The sequence below is a fragment of the Eleutherodactylus coqui genome, chromosome 9, assembly GCF_035609145.1.
Source record: "Eleutherodactylus coqui strain aEleCoq1 chromosome 9, aEleCoq1.hap1, whole genome shotgun sequence".
Taxonomy (NCBI): domain Eukaryota; kingdom Metazoa; phylum Chordata; class Amphibia; order Anura; family Eleutherodactylidae; genus Eleutherodactylus; species Eleutherodactylus coqui.
Genome location: NC_089845.1, coordinates 122,292,398 through 122,301,022, shown reverse-complemented (window position 1 = coordinate 122,301,022; position 8,625 = coordinate 122,292,398).

Genomic DNA, 8,625 nt, shown 5'->3' with positions numbered 1-8,625 from the left:
CAGCGCTTACCTGAATCCCGGCGGTCCGGCGTCTTCATACTCACCTGCTGAAGATGGCCGCCGGGATCCTCTGTCTCCATGGACCGCAGGGCTTCTGTGCGGTCCATTGCCGATTCCAGCCTCCTGATTGGCTGGAATCGGCACGTGACGGGGCGGAGCTACACGGAGCCCCATTCAGAAAAGAAGAAGACCCGGACTGCGCAAGCGCGGCTAATTTGGCCATCGGAGGGCGAAAATTAGTCGGCACCATGGAGATGAGGACGCCAGCAACGGAGCAGGTAAGTATAAAACTTTTTATAACTTCTGTATGGCTCATAATTAATGCACAATGTACATTACAAAGTGCATTATTATGGCCATGCAGAAGTGTATAGACCCACTTGCTGCCTCGGGACAACCCCTTTAAGCAGAACTTTTGCAGAGGCCATATATATCTCTATGCCAAACGCCACTGGGAAGTCAGAACCAATGCCTCTAAAGAAAGTGTCCCATAATCATCAATTGTGCAGCTTAACAAAGACCACTAAGGTTGAAACATTGCAGATTTTATCATGGAGGAATAAAAAGACTTTTATATCTTTTGCACCATATATACTCTTTCTTGATGATTATGGGACACTTAGTCTAGAAAATATAGTCCTCATACATAACTTACCAGTCCGGAAAAATGAAACACATTATCTGATGAGGTGCTATGAGCATTGCCGACATCTTTTGTAAAGGTTTTATCATGAGGGACATTACAAATACATGCTCTGACAGAGAAGACAAAACTTCCATATAATGAAATCTGCATGTAAGATGTGCAGATACCGATAGGAAGTGAAACTCTGAAATATAAAAGTTGTGAGACTACATTGTCCAAGTGCATTAACTATAAGGCTGGTTTTACATGGGTTGTGCCAGTTTTGTGGGCGAAAGACAGAAGTAAGGTCAAAAGGAATGGAAAATATAAAAGAAAGCACTTGTACTTCTCCTTTCTGCTGGATCCACTTCTGGTTTTGGCTCAGAAACCTGCATAAAAATAAAAAAAACACATCCAAAAAGAACCTGTATGTGAAACACCTCAAAAAAGTTGCTTCACACACAGGTCTCTGTAGCAGTTTTTCAAGCTATTGGGCATCGGTTAAAGAAAAGAAGGTTCCATCACCAACACAGAAGGGGGTTCTTTACTGTAAGAGTAGTGAGACTGTGGAACTCTCTGCCTGAGGACCTGTGATGGCAAAATCGATAGAGGAGTTTAGGAGGGGAGTAGATGTCTTTCTAGAATGCTGTGATATTATTACAGGATATAAACATTAGGTGGCCAATGGATTGTTGATCCGGGTCTTGGAGTCAGATAGGAACTTTCAAAATGTGATCATGGGATTATTCTGATTGCCATAATGGAGCCGTGAAGGAATTTTTTTCCCCCACATGGGCTAAATTGGCTTTTGCTTCATTGGGTTTTTTTTGCCTTCCTCTGGATCAACAAGGGGGGTGGGGGGTGGAAACAGGCTGAACTAGAGGGACATTGTATCCTTTCAGCCTAACATATTATGTTACTATTAGAGATGAGCGAGCGTACTCGTCCAAGCTTGATGCTCGTTCCAGTATTAAGGTACTCGAGATGCTCGTGTTCAAGGCGAGCACCACGCGGTACTCGAGTCAATTCCATTTCCTTCCCTGAAAGTTTTGCGCCATTTTCTGGCCAATAGAAACGCAGGGAAGGCATTACAACTTCCTCCTGTGACGTTCCAGCCCTATCCCACCCCCCTGCAGTGAGTGGCTGGCAGGATCAAATGACCCCCGAGTATTTAAAGTGGGGCCGCCCGCGGCTCGCCACAGTCACACAATGGGAGAGATCAGGGACAGTGCTGGTGCTGCTATAGGGAAAGTGTTAGTGTAGGATCCTGTCTTTAAGAACCCCAATGGTCCTTCTTAAGACCACATCTGACCATGTGCATTACTGTTATGGCTGCTGTTAGCAGTTTGGCAAATTTTTGGGTTTTTTTTGTATATCGGGCGTGCAGCCCCATTACAGCTATAGCGTTCTCAGGCTGCAGTCTGTACTACATAGTATAGGGACAGCGTTGCTGAGATCCTGTGTACAAGAACCCTAACGGTCCTTCTTAGGGCTACCTGTGACCGTGTGCATTTTACAGGTTGCCTGATGGGAGTTGTAGTCCATCACTATTGCACTTAGGCCTGTTTGCAGCCTTCCTGACTATTTTTTTCTGCCTGGAGTTTGCCTTACTATATTGCTCTCAGCGACAAAGTCTACGCACATAATTCCAAGATTATTTTCACCGGGCTGTGTCTGCAGTGAATTAGAGACGCACAGCGTACGGCCACAGCGACTGATAGAGGGAAAGTGATATACACGCTATAGAGCCGGTATTCTTTGACAAAAAAAAACAAAAAGCTCCTCAGTTGGCCTACCTTTGACTGTTTAAATTTCACTGGGTGTCTGATGGGAGTTGTAGTCCATCACTATTGCACTTAGGCCTGTTTGCAGCCTTCCTGACTATTTTTTTCTGCCTGGAGTTTGCCTTACTATAACGCTCTCAATGACAAAGTCTAGGCACATAATTCCAAGATTATTTACACCGGCCTGTGTCTGCAGTGAATTAGAGACGCACAGCATACGGCCACAGCGACTGATAGAGAGAAAGTGATATACACAGTATATAGCCTGTCTTCTTTTTCAAAAAAAACCCAAAAAGCTCCTTCCTTGGGCTACCTCTGACTGTCTGCATTTTACTGGGTGCCTGGTGGGAGTTTTGGTGCATCACTATTGCTTTGCTAGGCCTGTTTGCGGCCTTTCTTTCATTTTTTCCTGCCTGGAGTTAACGTTACGATTCCGCTCTCTGCGTGAAAGTGTACGCATATAATTGCATAATTATTTAAAGTGGTCTGTGCCTGCTCTATTCGTAATCCACCATGCTTAGGGGTAGGGGTCGAGGATGTGGACGCGGGCGAGGATGCGGAGTTCCAAGTGAGGGTGTGGGCACAGACCGAGCTCCTGATCCAGGTGTATCCCAGCCGGCTGCTGCGGGATTAGGAGAGAGGCAAGTTTCTGGGGTCCCCAGCTTCATATCACAATTTATGGGTCCACGTGGTAGACCTTTATTACAAACAGAGCAGTGTGAGCAGGTCCTGTCGTGGATAGCAGAAAATACATCCAGCAATGTATCGGGCACCCAGTCTTCTACGCAGTCCACTGCTGAAACTCTGAATCCTCTGGCTGCTGCTCTTCCTTCCTCACAGCCTATACTGCTGCTACAAAAATGGTACTGGGGTCTGCATATGCTTCTGCTACATAAATGTTACAGGGGTCTGCTGATACTGCTGCTACAGAAATGTTACAGGGGTCTGCGTATACTGCTGCTAGAGAAATGTTCCTGAGGTCTGCCTTTACTTCCACTACAGAAATGGTACTGAGGTCTGCCTATACTGCAGCTACAAAAATGTTACAGGGGTTTGCCTATACTGCTGCTACAGAAATGTTCCTGGGGTCTGTTTATACCTTTGCTACAGGAATGTTACAGCGGTCTGTCTATACTATGGGTGCACTAAGTCTTCCCATCATGGTGTTTTACGTATGTGGCACAAATAATACAGTGACTGACTAGGCCAGAATTGCTGGCCGAGGCCAAGTTGCTTGGCGGGGCGAAACTCTCCCATGGTTGGGCACTCCGATTTCTTCCTGTGTAATACCATCTTTGTACACTTACAGCATAGGCTAGGCCAAGGAACTCAAAGACTGCCCCTTCCAGTGTTGAGCTATCTATGTTACGACACATGGATTTTCCGTTGCTATGTAACTCAGGGCACCTTGGGTCACAAAGGTGGAGGCTTGGAACCGAGTCTGACCCTGGGCCCGCTAATGTGCTTCCCACAGACTATAGCGGGTCCTGGTCATGATGCTTGGGCTTGTAATGCCACCTCCTCCTCCTGCTTGGGGTCAGGGGATCAGCACTGGGCATCATGTATTTTCTCCCCTGTTACCACAGGTTATCTGAGACACTGGTTTGGGCCAAAGACGAGGAGCGTTACTGCATTGATGAGACCTTCACAGCTGTACTAGCATCGGAGTCTGCTCTATGTCCACGATTGCTGAGGGTGTGTGCAGAGGCCTATGTACTCGGCCCAGTGAAAGTCTGGCATGTTTGGGCACTATCATTTCTTCATGTTTATTACTGTCTTTGGGTTCCTTCGGCTCGCCTACGCTGTGGGTGCACAGACTTCCCATAGCGGTGATTTACCTGTCCGGCACAAAGTCACTGACTGACTTGGGTAGGGTGCATAGTGCAGATGGCTGTCTCCTTGCGATGTGGATAGAGCTATCCGACACCTAGACAGAATGAATACTGTGTGGGCACATGGACTTCCCATTGCTATGTCAGTCGCGACACTTTGGGTTTCAGAAGGTGTTTGCTTGGACCGAGCCTGGCCAAGGGCCCGCTCACATCCTTCCCACACAGGCTACAGCGGGCCCTGGTCATGGTTTCTTGGCCTTGTAAGGCCACCTCCTCCTTCTGCTTGGGGTCAGGGGATCAGCAATGCGCATCATGAATTTTCTCTTGTGTTACCACAGTTATCTAAGAAACTCGTTTGGGCCAAAGGAGAAGAGCGTAACTGCATTAATGAGACGTTTACTGCTGTACTAGCATCAGAGTCCGCTCTATGCCCATGATTGCTAAGGGTGTGGGCAGAGGCCTATGGCCTCGGCGCACTTTAAGTCTGCCATGTTTGGGCAGTCTGATTCCTTCATATTTAATGCCGTCTTTGGGTTCCTTCGACTCGCCTATGCTGTGGGTACACACAGACTTTTCATAGTGGTGATTTCCCTGTCCTGCACAAAGTGACTGACTGACTTGGGTAGGGTGCATAGTGCAGATGCCTTTCCCCTTGCGGTGTCGCTAGAGCTATCCGACACCTAGACAGAAAGAATACTGTGTGGGCACATGGACTGCTATGTCAGTCGCAGCACCTTGGGTCTCACAAGGTATTTGCTGGGACCGAGCCTGGCCAAGGGCCCGCTCACATCCTATCAACACAGGCTACAGCGGGTCCTGGTCATGGTTTCTTGGCCTTGTAAGGCCACTTCCTCCTCCTGCTTGGGGTCAGGTGATCAGCAATGTGCATCATGCAGTTTCTCTTGTGTTACCACAGTTATCTGAGAAATTTGTTTGGGCCAAAGGAGAGGAGCATAACTGCATTAATGTTACAGGGGTCTGCCTAAACTTCAACTGCAGAAATGTTACAGAGTTCTGTCTATACTGCTGCTACACAAATGTTACAGGGGTCTGCCTATACTGCTGCTACACAAATGCTACTGGGGTCTGCCTATACTGTTACTACAGAAATGTTACTGGGGTCTGCCTATACTGTTACGACAGAAATGTTAGTAATACTGGGCTATGCCTATTCTGCTGCTACGGAAATGTTACTGGGGTCTGTCTATACTGTAACTACAGAAATGTTACTGGTGTCTGCCTAGACTTCTGCAACATAACTGTTGGTGGGGTCAGCTTATACCTTTACTACAGGAATATTACAGGGGTCTGTGCATAATATGGCTGCACTAAGTTTTCCCATCGCAGTGTTCTACGTATCTGGCCCTAAAAAAAAAACCGGAGACTGACTAGGGCATGGAGTGAGGGCCGAAGCCCACCTGCATTTTATCTGACGTTAGCTCAGCTGTCCGGGGCACTGCAATGGGATTTATTTATGTACCGTCGGTTGGTTCCAGGGAGCCACCCATGCTGTGGGTGCAAAAAGACTTCCCATAGCGGAGATGTAGCTGCCTGTGACTATTAATTAAAAAAACCCAGTCTGACTAGGGCATGCAGTGTTAGCCGAAGCCCACCTGTACTTTATCTCACGTTACCTCAGTTATCCGGGGGACTGCAGTGGGATTTATTTATGTACCGTCGGTGGCTCCCTGGGACCCAACCATGCTGAGGGTGCACACAGACTTCCCAGAGCGGAGTTGTACCTGCCTGTGACTATTAATAAAAAAAAACACTCTGACTCGGGCATGCAGTGTGGGCCGAAGCCAACCTGTATTTTATCTGATGTTACCGCAGCTATCCGGGGCACTGCATTGGGACAAACAAGAGGAGCGATACAGCGCTAATGAGACGTTCACAGCTACGCTAGCATTGGAGTCCGCTGTAGGCCCGCGATTGCTGAGAGTTTGTGCAGAGACCTATATCCTGGGTGCAGTGAAAGTCCGCTTCCTGCCTACGATTGCTGAAGCTGTTGGCCGAGGCCTATGTCCCGGGGGAACTGCAACTGCGCCAGGTTGGGGCTGTGGAGCTTTTTCCTGGCTAATGCAGTCATTGAAGCGGGGAAAGGAAAGGTAACTGATTTACTGAGCCCGTCATAGATGAACTAGCATCGAAGTCTGCTTCATGCCCGCGTTTGCTGAGGGTATGGGCTGAGGCCTATGTCCCGGGGGAAGTGCAAGTACGCCTGGTTGGGGCTGTGGAGCTTTTTCCTGCTAATCCAGTCATTGGAGCGGTGAAAGGAAAGCTAACTGATTTAATGAGCCCGTCGCAGATGAACTAGCATCGAAGTCCGCTTCATGCCTACGATTGCTGAAGCTGTGGCCCGAGGCCTATGTCGTTGGCACGGTGCAAGTCTGCCATGTTTGGCCGCTCTGATTTATTTATTGTTCATGTCTTGGGTTGCCTAGGACCCACCTATGCTGTTGGTGCACACTTAGTTCCCATCGCAGTGTTTGACCTGTCTGGCACAAAGACACTGACTGACTTGGGTAGGGGACAGAGTGCAGATGGCTTTCCCCTTGCCGTGTCGATTGAGCTATGCGACACCTAGACAGAATGAATACTGTGTGGGCACATGGATTCCCCATAGCTATCTAACTCATGCCCACGTTTGCAGCTCCTGACGGAGGTGGCACAGGATTGGAATGAAGATCAAACGTCAATTTCTCATTGATTCTCTACAGCATTGTGGGCTATCGCCCCGCCCCTTTTAAAGAGGGTTGCCACCTGTCCCTGCCAACCCTCTGCAATGTGTGCCTCAGGTTCCTCCTCATGGCAGACGCACTTATAAATAGACATGAGGGTGGTGTGGCTATGCGGCCAGCGTGTGGCATGAGTGCAGCTAAAGGCTGCGCAGGGACACTTTGGTGTGCGCTGTGGACGCAGGGTCGTGCGGGGGGGGGGGGGGGTTGGGCAGCATGTTACGCAGGAGAAGAGGCAGCGGTGTGTCCCGCAGGCAGTGATTGTGCTTTGTTGGAGGTAGTGTGGTGCTTAGCTAAGGTATGCCTTGCTAATGAGGGTTTGTCCGAAGTAAAAATTGTTAGGTTTTGAGGATTTTCACAAATGAAAACCTTAGCGGAGCATTGGTCATATACAAAAATGCTCGAGTCGCCCATTGACTTCAATGGGGTTCGTTACTCGAAACGAACTCTCGAGCATCACGGAAAGTTTGACTCGAGCAACGAGCACCCGAGCATTTTGGTGCTCGCTCATCTCTAGTTACTATGTAAATGTACATCTTGGAGTGTTAGGGGGTTAAATGCCTATAAGACTACTGATGATCTGTGTGACGACAAAACAGACAAAAAGAACTGCATATCCTATAGTCCGGTTTGATGGACGAGTATAGGACATGGAGTGTGTCGGCAGCACAGGAACACTGCATAGAACACAGAGGGGGGCCATGTGCACTGCAATGTTTTTTGTGCCCTATTCGTAATAATCTTTATTTGTATAGCACCAACATATTCCTCAGTGCTTACAAGGCAGGGGAAATAAAAACAAGACCATGGTTACATGAAGTAATCAATTGATGAAAACAATAGGGGTGAGGGTCCTGCTCCAACGAGCTTACATACTACAGATGGTGGGGTGATACAGAAGGTAAAGAGGCTGGAGATGTGCACGGTATGGCGAGGTGGAGAGTGAGGGATGCTATACACACAGACAATGGTCAGACTTAAAGGGGTTGTCCCGCGCCGAAACGGGTTTTGTTTTTTTTCAACAGCCCCCCCGTTCGGCGCGAGACAAACCCGATGCAGGGACTTAAAAAAAAAACCGCACAGCGCTTACCTGAATCCCCGCGCTCCGGTGACTTCTTACTTACCGGTTGAAGATGGCCGCCGGGATCTTCTCCCTCGGTGGACCGCAGGGCTTCTGTGCGGTCCATTGCCGATTCCAGCCTCCTGATTGGCTGGAATCGGCACATGACGGGGCAGAGCTACACGGAGCCGCTCTCCGGCACGAGCGGCCCCATTCAAAAAAGAAGACGACCGGACTGCGCAAGCGCGTCTAATCTAGCGATTAGACGCTGAAAATTAGACGGTACCATAGAGACGAGGACGCTAGCAACGGAACAGGTAAGTGAATAACTTCTGTATGGCTCATAATTAATGCACAATGTACATTACAAAGTGCATTAATATGGCCATACAGAAGTGTATAGACCCACTTGCTTTCGCGGGACAACCCCTTTAAGCCGTGTGGTGGCTGAATCGGTATGACTGCAGGGGGTGGTTGATTACTGCTAGAAGGATTGCAGGCAGTAGGACAGCGAGCATGTTATCTGGTGGAGTACAGGAGGGGTTTGGTTTAAAGGGGTTGTCTCGCGAAATCAAGTGGGGGTATA